This window comes from Vombatus ursinus, unplaced genomic scaffold, assembly GCF_900497805.2.
Source record: "Vombatus ursinus unplaced genomic scaffold, bare-nosed wombat genome assembly UNPS02015255.1, whole genome shotgun sequence".
Taxonomy (NCBI): domain Eukaryota; kingdom Metazoa; phylum Chordata; class Mammalia; order Diprotodontia; family Vombatidae; genus Vombatus; species Vombatus ursinus.
The window spans coordinates 28,591,540-28,609,451 of NW_020955033.1; positions in this window are offsets into that span (position 1 = coordinate 28,591,540).

The window sequence follows — 17,912 nt, forward strand, 5'->3', positions numbered from 1 at the left end:
AAAGGTAAATAAAGAATTGGCATGGTCAATTTTATCATGCATCAAAAAGCAACAAAAACCAAAATTATAATATAATAAACATTTCATCATCTCAAATGGCAGTGTCCACAGTAGTCATTTGGTAAAAGTCTTCTATGAAGATAATAGATCTGGATATGAAGAAATGATAGTCACAAAAGATGAGGATGGAGAGAAATATTCTATGAAGAATTTGATACTCTCCTTCCCTCCCAAAAGTCAACATATGTCTTGGTATTTTGTTATTTCAGTGCAAAGTTTGGCCTAAAGCAAGAGAGTTGCCTTATGGCCTAGTGGGAAAAGTTCTGGATTTGGAACCACAGGGTCCGGCTTTAATTCCCCACTCTGTCATTTATTCTCTGGGTAACGTTGGGGAAGTCACTTCACCTTCCTAGGACTCAGTTTCTTCATTTGTAAAACCAGAGGATTGAACTAAACAAGCTCAAAGATACCTTCAAGATCTGAAATTATGATCCTGTGATCTTATATTAGAATAATGTTGCTATTGCTATTCAGTCATTTTTTCAATCATGTTTAAAATTTCGTGACCCCATTTGGGGTTTTCTCGGCAAAGATACTGGAATGCTTTGCCATTTCCTTCTCTAGCTCATTTACAGATGAGGAAACTGAGGCAAACAGGGTTAAGTGACTTACCTAGGGTCATGCACCTAGCAAGTGTCAGAGGCCAGATATTAACTCAGGTCTTCCTGACTCCAGGCCCAATCCTCTATCTACTGAGCCACGAGATTAAGAGATGAAGGAAACCAAAGGCTTACAGACAACTCAGAACCTTATACCACCACAGCATGTCCCAAAATGTCTTAATGGAGTTTTAATCTTTCATAGTTTTAAGTAAAACTCTGTCTATAATGAATGTGTTTTTTTTTTCAAGAAGAGAGTTGAGAGGCATTAGTCACATTGAGCACCAAATATATACCATCATGAAAAATGAAACTGACTATATATACATTAACAGATAGGAAATAACTAGTTACTAATGTGACTCATCTCTGAATCATTTGTCTATGTAGAGTAAGACTCTTTAGAGTAAAGGTCAAAATCAATACCAAATTAAAAGAAAGAACAAAAATAAAATGTGGCAAGCAATTGACCGAATTCCAACCTGACTTATCGAAACAAGTTATTGATACTGAAGAAGAAGAAAAAATCACAAAAAGGAAAAAAAAACATAGAAAGCAACTCAGAAAAATCTTGATCTCCCCTTGAGATATATACATACATATATATATATATACACATATATACATATATCTTGATAGATGTGGCAGCTAAAAGCAACACTGGTTTATAATATAAGCTCATTTGTAAAACTCTCATTGAAGAAGATGATAAAAGATTATGAAAAACATTACTGCAAAACACAAGCAGAGGAAACAAAAACAAATTTTCAGAAAGATTGGTTCCATAACCAACTCTTTGTCTATCATCCAAGAATCTACAAATTTTTTTATAGTTTTAGCACCAGGTTAACTCCAAGGTGATGAACTTTTTGTCCACAGCAATTCTCAAAAACAATCTATTAAGTTATAGAGTGGCTGTAATCTGTATCATTGGAAGAAATAATCTAAGGGTGGATTGGGGCCAGCTTGAACTGGAGAGTCAATAGTTAGATTTTTCAGTGTGAGCATTTACCCTCTGAAATAGACAAATTAAACAAATCACCAAATGTTTTAATTTCTAGATTGAAGAAAATGATGGAGAAAATCAAGATGGATAATAATCAAGATTAAACTTTAAAATGTAAGTCGATAGATAGATTGTTAAACACCAGTACATTCCTAGAGTAACCATAATGACAAAATCACAGATCCTTGAAGTACTGAAACATGTTCTAAGTATCATGCTAGGCACTAAGGATACAGTGGAAGATAAAACAATCTCTGTCTTCAACAACCTTACATTCTTCTAGGGAAATAAGTGAATAGAAGTCAGTCCTGATAAGAAAGAGAGAGCAGTGACTACTTGGGGTTGGAAAATCTCATGGAAATCTTCATAAATGAACTGAGCATTGAAGGAAGATGAGGCTGAGACAAGAACAAGTATCATGCTAGGTTTTCAGGAAATGGCTTTTCATATTCGCGTATGATCTTCAAAATCCTCAGCTCCAACAGTTTCCTTTTTACATCCAACTACACAGTATAGCCATGCTTCAAACCTCAGTATCTCCTTAGTCTGCACTTTGAAATTCTGTTCTCTGACATCAGCCTCCTAACCATCCACCTCAATATCATGTTCCTTTAGCTATTGAATCAAAAAACTTTTAGAGTTAAAAGGGATCTCAGAGCCCATATAATCCAACTGAGAGCTGAATGAGAACTCTCACAAAGTGTGTGGTCACCCAGCCTTTGCATGAAGAACTCCAATGATGGACAAACTACTATTTTCATTCCATATTTGGAAAACTGTAATTATTAGGACATTTTTCCTTACACTAAATCTAAATTTGTTTCCCTGCTGCTTCTACCCAGTGCTTCTGGGGCCATACAGAACAAATTTAATCTCTATTCCAGGTGACAGCCCTTAAAATCCTTGAAGATTCCTATCTTCCACAAGTCTTCTCTTCTTGGGGATAAACATTCCTAGTTCCTCCAACCGATCCTCACATGGACAATGACCTGGAAGTCCTTCAGTAGCTTGGTCACCCTCTGGATAACCTCTGAGTCATCAATGTCTTTCCTGAAATGTAGTACACAGAATACAATACTCCTTGTGTTTTGACCAGGACAAAATCCAGAAGCTCTGTGACGTCTTAAATTCTTAAGAACTATTTTTTGATCAATGAAATACAGGACTTCATTGTTTATTTATTTTTGTTTTCTTTTGGACTACCATGTCCCACGTGATCATCATTGTAAACCACTGAACCCTAAGATCTTTTAAAAATACTGGATGGCCCCAGGTTTTATGAGTAAACCTGATTTTGCAAGTTTTTCAAATAGGTGCCAGATGAACCAGGAGTTGCTGCCTCTGTCCTGATGCTGAATGGGCTCTACTATCTGTTTTCTGGAGCCCCAGAATCTGGACTTCCCTAGGGAGTGGCTCTCCCAGCACCCATGCCAAATAGTATGTATTTCAGTGTTGTGGCTGTGACTCCTTCTCCTGACCATTCTTGGCCTTTCTCTTCTCTGTCATCTGATCCCTGTTCTTCCACTTTATGTAGATGGCATCTTTCCACTGTGGGGAGACAATTACCTGCCGTCAGTGAGCTTGCATCCATGAGTTCTGAATCGCTCTTTTCTGCCTAGCCCAAATCCTCTTTATAAGACTGCAGTTTTTGAGTGACTGATGGATAGATGTACCCTGTTGTGAGTTTGCTGAGCTACTCTCACTCATAACTATTAGTCTTCTTCCCCTCATCCCAACTCTAGCCTACTGATCTCCTTTCTCAAGTATTTCTTTACCAATACCCCCAGGGAATTTTTTTCTTTCCCAATTTCATCCTGTTCAGTAGTGTCACTTCCTCCTTTCTAAGGGACTCTGTGGTTGTACATTTAAGGAAAATAAATATCTTTTTTGGCTGCTCCAAAAACCCCAGTAGTGTTACCTAGACATAAGTTCTCTTTGGTGTAGTTATGAAATTTTGGAACCCAAGCATTTTTGTTTCTGTGCTTGTTTATTTTGTCTGGATCTTTGATTTAAACCATGCAGGGAAATGCAGGTGAGAAAGTTTCTGCTATCGATGTAGGTCAGCAACTCTTCTACAGTCTTTGGACTGAGATAGGTGCCAGGGGCCCAGAGAGGTCACGCCACCTGTACAGTTAGTATGAACCAGAGACATCCATTACACCATGCTGCCTCTACCATATATGACTGTATATTCCATTGCATTCAATTTCATCAAATTTGATTTCTTTTAGCATTCTAACCTGCCAAGATCATCATAGAATCAAAGAATTACAGGGGTTTTTTTTTTTTTCATTTGAAAGTAACTTTAGTAGCCAACTATTTCAACTCATATCTAAGGTACGGAGTAGGGTGGGGTTAGGATAAGAAATACTACAACATACCCAATAAGTAACCATCTAGCCTTTGTTTAAAGACATCCAATGAAAGATCATCCTTGACATCATGATACAGTCTATTCTACTTTTCAGAAGCTCTAATTGTTAGGAGGTTTTTCCTAACATCAAACCTGAATTTGCCTTTTTTTTTTATTTTTTTTTTGCACCTTCCACCCCATTTCTCCCATTCCTGCACTTTGGGACCAAACAGACCAAATCTATTCCTCTTTCTATATGAAATACTTTAAGTGCTTGAAGGGAACTATAATTTCCCACCTGAGTCTTTTTTTTCTTCAGACTAAGCATCCCTTGTTCTTCCAACCAATTCTTCTATGGAATAAATTTGAGGACCTTCAAAATCCTGGCTGCCCTACTCTTCCTTCTTCAGCTCATCAATGTCCCTGAGATACCTAGAATTGAACAAAAAATTCTCCAGATGCATTTCACCAGGGTTAAGGCAATTTTTTTCTTTATTTCAATATAACATTGTTTATTCACTTGGAGCTGAAAATCCATTAAGACCTCCAGATCTTTTTTAGACAAATAACTACTTAACCATATGTTATTTATTTTGTACTTGTGATTTTGACTTTTTTTTGAACCACAAATAAAAAAATTTACATTTATCTCTATTAAATTTCACATTCCTTCTGGATCTTGATCCATTATGCTAGGCATAATCTCCAGCTCTGTGATATTTACAAACTTAGTAACATGCCATTTATGTTTATCCCAGTCATTGACAATGACTATCCCAGGCATCTCTGTGTTTTGCCCGGGGCACCCCTTTAGAGACCTCCTTCCAAGTTCACATCAAACCATTAATGACTACTCTTTGGGTCAAGCCACTCATACACTTCTGAATCCAAGATGATGATGATGGTGAGAATTATGATGATGATGATGATGACAGTGAGGACAAAGATGATAACTAGCATTTCTATAACACCTCTTACGTGCCAGGCACGGTCCTAAACGCTTTTACAAATATTGTATCTTTCGATCCTTGCATTGATTCTTTATCAAACCATTTGCTAAAAGCTAAGTAACCTGTATTTAGAACATGTCCCCAATCTACCAGTTTAGTAACCCTGACAAAAGGGGGAAGATGGTTAAGGAGAGGAATTAAGGTTAGAGTGATGTATCTTCTTAATGAAGTTATACTGGCTCTTTGTGATCATCATGAAGGTTTCTAGGTACTAATTTACTTTCTCTTTAATGACTTGTGCTAGAATTTTGCCAGGAGTCAAAGTTAAGCTCACTGTCTTATAATTAGCAGACTTTATTCTCTTCCTATTTAAAAAAATTGGGCTATTTGCCCTTTTTCAATCCTGTAACATGATAAGACTTCTGTTCTTGAAATATCATTGACAGTAGCTCAGCAAACATATCCAACAGTTCTTTCAGCATCCATGAGTATAGTTCATTTGGGTCAGGTGAACTGAATTAATCAAGGCATAGCTAGGTGCTCTCTTACAATTTCCCTGATTATTTTGGTATATCAGGTCCCTATTAGCCACTTTTCCTCTGTTCTTTCAAGTCCAAAGGTCATTCTCATTGGTAGAGAAAGCAGAAGACATAAAAGTATTGAGTAGCTCTGTCTTTTTTCTATTAGCAATTACAATTGTCTCCTCCCCACCTTACTTAGTCGTCCTTGATATTGACCCTTCTCCTTTATTCCTATAGCTTAAAAACAAAACAAAACTTTTATAGTACTTTGCTTTCACCACCAGCTTCAGCTCCTTCTGAGCATTAGCATTCCTGAAACTAGTTTTACAGGATCAAGACACACCTTTGTATTTTCTATTGTCTGCCTTTGCTTTCATTTTTGTACATGAAATAAAGCTATTAGCATAGGCTACTCCCAGATGAGGAAACTCTTTACCAATGCAGAGCATCCTCTGCTGAGCAATTTATATTGTGGGAGACTTACCTGGAGCACTGAATGATTATATGATTTGCTCAGAGTCATATAGCTAGTATTTGATGGAAATGGATCATGAACTCAGTTCTTCATGGCATCAAGGCTCCTTCTCTACTACATCATACTGCCTCTCTCAAACAAATTTCATACCATTTTTTAAATCTAAATTGGTTAATTGGATTTCTGTGCATCCCTATAAGTCTCTTGAAACAAATTTTGTTGTTTGTTTTTCTTTTCCCTCCTCATCAGAATTGTTTCCCTTTGAGTCTTCAGAATTTCATTTTTGAGAATTTCCCATCCTTCCTGGGCTGACTTCTTCAATAGAACTTTAGTTCAGGGATCTGACTGACCCTTCCCTCAACTCTTTGAAATTTTTTTTTCTCAGAATCTAGGGTACATGTTGGATTATGCTGCCCAGATTTCCTCTCCTTCAATATCATTAGCACCAAGAAGGATTGATCATAGACCACTCCCTCACACTTTCAAGGTTCTTATCCAGCAACTTCCCTGATAGTAAAAATTAGATGCAAGAATAGAATTTACCCTTCATGATTTTTCCACCAATAGAAGGATCTTTTAACATTCTTTTTCATCCATTTTATTAGCTATTCTTTCCAGCTTTGTGTCATCTGCTAATTTAATTAACACACCATCTAGGCCTTTATCCAAATCATTGATAAAAATGTTAAACAGCTCGTAGCCAAACACAGATCTCAGGAGGCCCTCCAATGAAGATCGCTTTCCAAAATGACTTTGAACTTTTAATGACTATTCTTTACATATGGCCATTCAGAGTTCCAAATCCAGCTAATTGTACTATAATCTGGCCCACTTCTCTCTATCTCTTCCATAAGAATATCATGGCAAACTTTATCAAATAAAATCTGGGTAATTATAGCTATTGAATCCCCCTGATCTAACAGTTTAGTAACTCAGTGTCACCCAAGGATTGGCTGGCTTTGAATCATGGAAGCACCAAAATAATTAAAAACCACAGTGTTATAGCAAAAATAATTTCCATTGAAGGTAAAATACATTAAATTGGGGAGCTTACCTTTCCATCAGCATGAGGAAACCCTTGGAAAGTATCTGTGATGTGATCACTTGTACAGAAACTTTTTGGCATCATTACAATTATGCTAGCTTATGGGAAGTTTTAATGAGACAACTAGGGAATTTTCTTTTATTCAACAGCTCTTCATTATGCAACGGAATGAACAAGTAATTCTCATAGATAAATGCTACAAATAAGGGAGTTCTGCTGGCCTAACTTGACTAAGCAAATATTGCTAATCTATCTCTTCTACCCTGCCCTCTCCATGGACTTGGCATGCTCCTGAAGGACAGCTCTTAAGAATATATGTAGGGACATTTAACTTCAAATTGACTAAAAACATTCTGAAAGAAAGAAGAGAGAAGGAGAGAGATACAGGGCAAGAAAAAGCAAGCCACAGATGTTGAATGTCCTGTAGGAACCATGGGCATATGGAGAAAAGCTAGCACCAAAACAGGCCTTTCAATTCCCAATGTCTGTATTCCCAGAGATTAAATGGTCTCATTGGGTGAAATAATTCTCTTCCCAGTTGAAGTGAGATTCCATCTTGTTCCTGGTTTACAGAGGCCCCTAATTCTCATGTATTCTGTCACATAAACTAATCATATAACTTCATTGATTTTATTTTATGTGCTTGTTTGAATAAGCAATTAGTTTATTCATTACCCATGATTGTCTTTTGTGTATAGTGTATAGTGGGAGCAGAAGCTAAGGCTGCCAAAATTAAACTGTTGCCCATCAGATATAGGATAGTATATTCCTCTCTGGCAGAAGTAGATATGACAGGAATTAGGGCAATCATCCAGACATAGCTGTCCTTCTGTGTTTATGCCTTATCAAACTACCCATAAAGTGGAGGTTTAATCTTTTCATACTTGTGCAAGTAGGGCATAACTATATCTTTATATATCTGTATACTTGCTACACATGGAAAGTTGAAAAAAAATTCCCGTTACACACATAAGAAATTCCATTGAACAAGTTCAGACAGTGGTCTACAGCTAAAATCAAGAAAAAGAACCTTCCTTTAACCTCTCTTTCCATATATAGTTTGCTATAAATGTTCTATCTCCTAAATCCTCTCAAAAGAAGTCAATAAGGTTAGTTCAGCATTACTTGTTCTTGATGAAGCCCTGGCTACTCTGTTATAATCATTTCCTATTCAGGATGTTCACCAGCTATCTAGTAAGTGATACACAGAATAATGCCAAAGCATTGTAGCCAAACTCCTTCCATGGTTCATAGACTTCATGCTCTTCTTCCCTTGTTTAAAAAAAAGAGCATTTGACCTTTACCTATCCTGTGGTACCTTTCCCATTCTCCACAATCTTTCACAGATCATTGATAGTAGATCATCATTCACATTTGCCAGTGTTTTTTTCAGTACCCAATGTTTATCAACCCAAAGTTATCTTCTACCAGGTGACTTGAATTCACCAAGGATCCTAGATCCTCTCTTATTCATCCCTATTCTTCTAGTCTGTAATCCCCACTTTGATTTCAATTGGCTCTGTGGTCTGCAACTTTATGATTACCATTACAAAAAGTCACCATGGCTTCATCAAGAACAACTTTGTCTACTACCTTCAAATCTCTCACTTTCCCCTATTTCTAACATAGAATCCTCAACCCCATATAAACCCTGCCACACAGCTCCTGTGTTTCTTCTTGCCTCATTCTATCATGTGTAACTAAAGAAAGTTTCGCCAATTATAAATTTAAAGGTTACTGCTTCTCATCAATCCTATCATTCTCTGTCTCATTTCCCATGTTGATTGTCCCAGTCTCTTTAATTTTGCCTCAAGCCCACATTTCCACACATGGCATGTATAGAAGATGACACCCTCCTATTTCATTAATGATTAAAATTAGATCTAATTTTAGCTTATTCAACTCTATTCCTCTAGTCCTCCAAAATTTTTAACTTCACCACTCATTCTAGTCTTTGTCTTACTGTTTCAAAGGAAGACATATTCCCATTCTCATTAGCTAGAGAAACCTATGCTATAAATGCCATTCCTTTCTGACTTCTTGATAATCTCAGTCAATCAGCCAATCTCCCTTCTTTTGTATAATCTGATTCCTTTTTTTCCCACTGGTTCCCTCCCATCTACCTATGAACACACTTAGGTTTCCATAATTTGACATAGTTTTCTCATGATTTTTCTGTAACATACAACTACTATCCTACATATAGCTTCCCCTTCATCCTACATTGTTTTTAAAGTTCCTCCATTTCTTCTTTATTCCCTCATTTTTCAGCATCTTTTAATTTTGCTTTCTTCCCTACCACTCTACTGAAATTGCTTTCTAAACAGTCAGAAATGTCTTCTTAATCATGAAATCCAGTAGGTCTTTTTTCAATTTTCATCTTCCTTGGCCTCCCTACAGTACTGGTCACTGTTGACTTCTCTTCTACTGGCATTCAAGGCACTCTCCTCATTCTCCTCTAACCTTTCCAGCCCCTTCTATTCTTTACATCTTGTGGTGCCTTTTCCTCTTTTGCATTCCCTAAAGTGATGTTCCTCAAAAGTCTATACTCAGCCATCTTTCCTTTTCAAACAACACTTTGTCAATTAAGGCTGTAATTCAGTTTCAAGTATACAGATGTCTTATCCCTCCCCATCCCCCTCAGTATATCCTTTTTATACCATTGCCAGACATCTTGGTTTTTTTAGAGAGAGAAAGTACGTCATGTCATAACTCTATTTGAAATCTCTCCATCTCTAACTTCTCTCCCAAGATTCAGACTTGTAGTTGCAACTGCTTGTCTCTAATAGGCGGTCTCACCAGAACCCTACAGTTCATACACCCCAACCAAACCTAGTATCTCTCACACTTCTCTTTCTAGTTTTATTATTTCTCAGAGGCATCACCATTTACTATCTTTATACATTCATAACCTTATTGTTAACTTCAATTCTTCCCTCTTCTCCACCCTTCATATCCAATTATTGACCAAGTCCTGTTAATTCATTCTCTGAAATATTTTTTACATCCATCACACCTTGCTGTTTCCTTAAAAGGACCTGGACCAGGGTGATGACAGGGGAGAAATAGGTAAGACGGAAATTCTTGAGACATATATGCTTTAAAGGAATGGGCAAATGATGAGCTGTCATGGAGATTGATGTCTACAGGAGTCTCTTATTTAACACTAAGAGAAAACAACAATAAGCTTTCACTGATGTGGGAATAGTAACTTGCTGAAATCCTACACAACCTTTAAATTTCAATCTAAAGCCTATTTTCCCCAAAAATTCATCTTTGATTCTCTCCAGTATTTTTCCGCCCAACCTCACATAATATTTTGTACCTTTCTTATCTTAGCACCAATCCTCATTTGTGTGTATGTATAAATATATATGTATATATGTATATATGTATGTATATGTATATACACATGTGTATGTGTGTATATATAGGTATATATGTGTGTGTGTGTGTGTGTAGGTATGTATATAGGTATATGTGTGTGTATACATATATACATATAAACATATATATGTATATATACACACACACATTCACCTAGTAGATTGTATACTCCATGAGGGCAAGGAAGAAACAGAAGCTTATCTAACTTTTATCCCTCCCCCAGCATCTAGCAATTGAATTCAACATGAATATATTCAGCACCTATTATGTGAAAGATACTGGGGATACAAAAATAAAAATTAAAAATAGACCCTGTCTTTGAGAATCTAACATTTTACTAGTTGCATAATGCTCTTCATTCAGTATGTACTTAATCATTGCTAGTTCAGGTTCAATAAATATTTTTCATTGATTGAAATATAACCAGAACTAACCTCACCCAGACCTCCTCATGATAGATATCTAGGACATATACAAATTACTCCAGACCCAGCTTGGAATAGAAAGGGCCCTCTATACCAATGAATCCAATCTGCCTGTTTCCTCCATCCCAGAAAGTAAGTGTAGAATAAATGGTTAATTTCAGGTCTGCTACACAAAGATATAAAATTCTTTCCTCAGCTGGTTTGAAATCTTTATTTATGCCCTATCAAACCTATTTGAGTATGTATTAAAATGCTAAAATACAGGAAGGGAGCTTATTTAACTGAGTTTTATTAGGATCCATCATTAGTCCTTTCATCAAACACAGGGCATTGTTTGTCAACACTGGAGTGAATTAATGAGCTACACTGTAACATCTGCTCCAGAAGACTCTAAAAATAAAAAATAAATAACTTTCAGGTACTGGAGTAGTGAGTATACATGCTTAAGGACAGGAGAGATGCCAAAGAAAGATGTCATCTCAAAAGCCACTCTAGGCAAAATTCTATAGCAATATAAGCTCATTGTGCACTATGATTCAGTAAGTCAATCAGTTTTAAAAGTTTGTGAAAAAAAGTCTTTAAGATACGTCCTCCAAGTGCTTACTGGTAGAAGTGCTGTTTGTTGTGGTACTAGATTGTCTCCAACATACCCTAAACTTATGTCTTCTTACCATTTTCCAAATAGTTCTCTCTCCAATAAGCCTATTAGGTGTTGATCATCAATTATAACCTCATGCTGAGGCTGCAGATCTCTTACTGAGGAAAAGAAATTCCTAAGCAGTAGCTATCAGCATTTTATTAAAAGAGATGACAATGATTTTCCTTGGCAAATAAGATGCCAGCTGTATTGTCCAAGAGACCTTCCAAATGAATTTGGGTTTGCAATTCATAAGGATAAAATTAAAATATGCACGGTCTCTAGCAAGAGCAATATTTATCAAAGTGACAGTGCAGCCATTTTTCTTATAGCTTAAAATGGCATATCAATGATAATTACTTTAATCTAATTTTCAGTACATCGTAAGATGCTTGAATCACTGATGCAATCTTGAAGTCAATGTGTATTTATAAACATAATTCACCTATAGAGTAGGATTTATCATTCATGAAAAACCAAGTTAAATTTCTATCTGTAGGTTATATCAATGAACGATTTTTTTCCCAAACTGGGAAAAATAGAACTTACGTGCACGCGCGCACGCACACACACACACACACACACACACACACACACACACACACACCACAATTCTTTAGACCTTTACTTGAATTAAGAGAATGTTAAATAAAATTCATCCTCTGTAGATCTTGTTGGCTAACATCTGTCTGGGTATTACAGAAGATCTAATCATTTTGCTAGACCAGCTGTTGTCTTATATAGTCTATACAGGCTTCCCAAATAAAAGAAAGGAGAGCACTTTAGAAATTCTCTTCTCATTTGCACTCCTTTAAATCTTGAACAGTGCATGAGGACCAAGGTCAGTAATGCACCAGACCTATGGGGTTTTCTTGGCAATATTTATCAGGTAATTTATGTCTAAATCCAATTGGATTTGGATTGGTTCGCCATTTCCTTCTCAGTAGGTGGTGATATAATCCCCATTTTACAGATGAGGAAACTGAGGCCCAGAGAGGTTAAGTGACTTGCCTAGGGTTTTGGTAAGGCCCACACATTGTGAGTGGCTGTCCCACACGTGTAGCATAGGAATGTAATTGTGTGGTTCAAAGAGAGGCAGAATGGGCATCGCTAGCCTCTTCTCCCTGCCCCCACACACACTTCTCCAAGGGACACTAGTTCCTACCAGGAGAGGAAGCAGGAGGTTGGGATCAATAGAAGGCTTTTCCACTCTGCTTTTCAGAGAAACAGGGAACACTGGACTAGAATTATATCTATTTGTTCCCTTAAATATTATTGGTGTAGGGGATTCAGGGATACCTTCTAATTGTTTCAAGTTGTTTTCCAATAGAGGAGTGGAAGAAGGAGTGGCTTACTTTATTTTCCTTCTTGGCATTCTGCATTTAAAACTCATGTCTTGCTCAAGCCTGTGTATCTCTTTTGTGTTAGTTCTTTCCTGATATAGTTAAATAAGTATTTGTGTTGAGATGAGCATATTGAGGCTTTGAGATGATGTTGTGAGTTAAAGAGGTTCCCACCAGGTGACAGCTGAATGGCAGAAGGGAAGGAGTCCCTAGAACCACTCCTGCTTTCTTGAAGAGGAAGGAATGAAGGAGGGAGGGAAGAAGAAAGGAAGGAAGAGGTAAGGAAAGAGAGAAGAAAGAAGGAAGGAGGAAAGAAGGAAGAAGGAAGGAAGGAAGAATTTATTAAGTGTCTACTATGACAAGCACTGTGCTGAAAGTTTTCCAAATATCTCATTTGTTCCTCACAACACCCCAAGGAACTAGGTGTTACGACTATCCCTATTTTACTTTTGAGAAAATTAAGACAAACAAAAGTCAACTGACTTTCCCAGGGTTACATAACCAGTGAATATCTGAGTCTAGATTTGAACCCAGGTCTTCCCCAGTCCAGGTCAAGCTCTCTGTCCATTGCTCTACCTAGCTACCTACCAATTAGAGGCTAGTGGAAGATAACCACTAACAAAATTGGTCCAAGCCTGACATTTTACTAGCAGACACATACGTGGAGTTAAGTGAAGAGTACAAATCTAGTCTCTAGTTAGCGGGCTTGTTAACTGCTTTAAATTTTGATAAGGTTGAAGTATCAGTTTTCTGGCAGATTATAAAAATAGTTACATTAAGTTACTGAATCCTATTTGTCTTTCTGCTAAGGCATGATGTGATTGCTTCATATCTATAATTTTGTTTGTGTATAGACATAAATTACCTGATACATATTGCATACTACATTTCTATTCCTTTTTTTGAGGGTAACTGAATATAAGCCTTAACCTAAGCTATGTTGTTGTTCAGTCATTTCAGGCATGTCTGAATCTTCTCTAATCCCATTTGGCATTTTCTTGGCAAAGATACTGGAGTGGTTTGCCATTTCCTTCTCCAACTCGTCTTATAGATGAAAAAACTGTCCAGGGTCACACAGCTAGTGTGTCTGGGGTCACACTTGAACTCAGGTCTTCCTGATTACAGACCTATCCTTTGGGGTACCTAGCTGCCAATCTAAGGTATAAGTAAATTTTTTCCCTCCAGGTATTAGGTTGTATGTTTAAAGAATTAATAAATGTGAGAAAAGGAAACCTCTCCCCTCTCAGTAGAGGCAGGCTTCATTCTCCAGCAATGAACCTGGTCCAAAAATATTTATAGGTCTAGAACAGATGAACCCCAGAGTAAAGAAGGTAGTGCTATAGTATCCCAGCACCTGTGTTGACAACAAAAGTTCCTCAAGTTTAGATTAACCTGTATCCAGCACCTAGCATAGTATCTGGCATATAGTAGGCATTTACTAAATGTCTATTGATTGAATGAATGATGAAGTGACATCCTGGTAATTTCGGTCCCTAGAGTCCAGGATGTGGACACCATAGAAAAGCCAATAGGAAAACACAAACAGAAAAATGAGGACCAGTAAGAGGGTCCAGAATAAAAAGATCCAAAGCATTTCCACTGTCTGATGATGGAAAAAGAGGGCCCAAGTCCCAATGAGAAGGATGAGGAGTTTAAATAACACTGAGATGAAGAGTCCTTTGCACATTGTGCCATATGGTTCCTGCTCATCCTGCCATAGAACTGAGGGTAAGAGAATGCAGGCAATGGAGGCGAGGAAAACAAGATCCAAGACAGCACCCAAGTCAGGCCAAGGTAGTGTTTGCAATCCATTCCAAAGCTATCCTCCACGTCCTTGCTGATCCTAGTAATATCCTCTGGGAGATCCTGCATTTGGAGATGCCAGTGACAGCTGTGGTGGCTTCTCCACAAATGTCATCCTGGACTTCCCTGTTCAAGTGAAATCATTCCCCAACAGTAGTTCTGCTGGAGGAGCCTGAATGGTGACAGCTTTTTTGTAACAGCTGCCCTCTTTACTTCAGGGGGATTTTATCTCTATTTCTCACCCCCTGTCTGTGAGATTTCCTGGAGTGACGTGAGTAGTAAGAATATCCAGAGTATATACATTCAGTATGCATAGCAGAGGGGTGCTTGCCTTTGGAGAAGGGGCAGGTATCGGTTTTCCTTGGGAGAAAAGGACCACCACTATCATGCTTTTCAGCAATGGCACTCCTGAGACATGGGGGAAGAGTCTGGAAATTGGAGGAGTGGTCTTCTAATGCTTTGACCTCAAGAAAGGCTATGAAAGAGATACCTTAACCTGCAAGACTGCTTGGAAATCAGGTTACATATGATTAGAAGAAACCACAACTCAGTAACACTAAGTTAAAAGCCTGTGGTTGACTGTGGATTAAAGTAGATGAGGAGGGCTTCTCTTGGAGGTAAGGGATATGTAAAAACTGATTAAAAAAAAAAAGGTTCCACCCATAGCATGGAGTGTGTTTGTCTGACCTATGGTATAAAATTCCACGTCTCAAAAGGAAAAAAAAAAACTTAAGAGAAGAACATTTGACCCAGATGTTGCAAAAAGGGACAGGTTTCTTTAAATGCTGATGGTTAAGCTGTTGGGCTTTGAATGTTTTTGGCTAATAGGTCTCTTGTCCTCAGGAAAGCCTGCCTTAAAAGTCAGTGAGTCAACTAACATTTATTAAGCACGTACAGTACACCAAGTACTATGCTAAGAGCTGGAGAAACAAACAAAGGTGAAAAATAAAAACAGTCACCCCTCTCAAGGAGCATACAGTCTAATGGCAAGGGTGAGAGGAAATACAACATGTAAATATCTAGATATGTTCAAGATATACACAAAAGATATGAAGGTAATCTATAAGGGGAAGGCATTAGCAGCTAGGGGAACCATAAAAATCTTTATTTCCCCTAGTTTCTCCCTGAGCCTAGGTCAATGCATAGTTTGCTGTAGGCTCTTAATAAATTTTTGTCAAGTTAATAAATGTTAGAAGCAATGTGGAAAAATTGGGACACTGTTTCACTGTTGGTGGAATTGTGAACTGATCCAACCATTTTGGAGAGCAATCTGAAATTATGCCCAAAGAGTTATTAAACTACCTATACCCTTTGAATCAGCAATGCCACTACTGAGTCTATTTCCAAAGATGCTTAGGGAACAAGGAAAAGAACCTATATACTCTAAAATATTTATAGCAGCTCTCTTTAAGGTGGAATAGAACTGGAAATTGTGGGGATGCCCATCAATTGGGAAATGACTGAACAGGTTATGGTATATGACTGTGATGGGATACTACTGTGCTATAAGAAATGATGAGCTCAGTGATCTTAGAAAAACATGGATATTGACTTGTATGAAATAATGAAGAACAAAATGGACAGAACCAAGATAAGTTTCTATAAAGTAACAGCAACATTGTTTTGAGAACAACTTTGAATGAATAAGTCATTTTGACTATTATAAATACACAAATTAACTATAAAGGACATATGAAGGAAGACACTACCTGCATCCAGAGAAAGAACTGATAAATAGAAATATGTATAGAATGATTTTACATATGTGTGTGTGTTTGTGTATGTGTGTGTGTATATATATATATACATATATATTTATATAAACACATATTTGTGTCTAATGGTAGCCCTCTCTAGGGCAAGAGGGAGGGGAATAAAGGAAAAAAAAGAAATTTACATGATAACTTTATTATATATTCAAAAGGAATAGCAAGTTGTACATAACAGATTTATAGTTTCATGTGCAATCATCTTTTTATCATATTATGTTACAGAAATATGTTTTATTCTCTAAATTAAAATAAACATTTTTTAAATAAATAAATGAATGAATTCTAACTACATCCAAGAGAGTACATTTTGGAAGTCAACTGACCAATTGATTCTGAAGAAGGAAAAAATGAAAGCAGGAAGAAATGTGATCATATGTTGAGGATAGAGGCCTGGGAAGGAAAAAAATAGAAAAGACCTTGAGATTCAGTAGAGGGAAAGAGGGATGATCTTGGAATCAGAAAACCTAAGTATGAATCAGATGTCAGCCATTTATCCCTTGTGTGACCATGGGCAAGTCAATCATCCACTATGGGCGTTAGTGTCTTCGTCCATAAAATGATGTGGTTGGACCTATAAGTCCCCTTAACAGTTCTCAATATATGTTCATAGGAATTCATTCTACATCCTGCTTTAAAACCCTTCCATTTTGTCTATGCCTTACATTTCTCATCTATATAATGAGGACACTACCCATGAAATTTTGTCGTTGGAATCTATCACAGCTAAGTTTTGCGATTGGAGCATTTAATATTACTAAAGAATCATGGCCACTCTTCTACAATATTAAAAGTATAATCACAATAATTAAAATAACATCTCATAGCATGCCATACATAAATTAAGCACTTAATAAATATTTTATGATCACAATAGGATAAAAATAATAGATGTTCCCTGGTTGCTTGAAAGAGATAGCACAGCATCCAAAAGACCTAATGGTTTTCTGGGAGTAGATTCTTCACACAGCTGGGTCTGGCCCCTAGAGCCCTAGGAGAAACTCTACTGCAAATTCACTTTATGAACCTAATTAACCTAAGGAGAGTAAACAAGGGAAAGGAAGATTTCCCTTGGCAGAAAGAAACCTTAGAATTTGACTCATGGTAACAATGTGGTAGTGACATCCTCGTTCTATTGAAAGAGAATCTTTATTATTTAGACTTCATAATCTCCTGCTGTTTCTTCCCCTCCCCAAGTCAGAAATCTGTTTTTGACAACATCATAATCTCCACAGCAACCATTGTAATGTCAAAATAGAGGATTGTGATTTTTAGCTTGAGAATATGCATGAGGAACAGATGTCTCCAAGAATTTTTGCACCACCATAATGCTGGGTGAAAAGAAAATACTATTTAGGGATTGTGTTTGACCAATATTATATAATAATAGTGCTCATATGTTTAGAGTTGAGAACTACAAATGTAAATCTTTTTCAGGATGAGCCATAGATAAATGGTGATAGGAATGGCATTTTTAATACTAAGGAGGGATTTTCACAATAACAAAAAAAGCAAAAGATTAGCTTGTTTGACTTCATT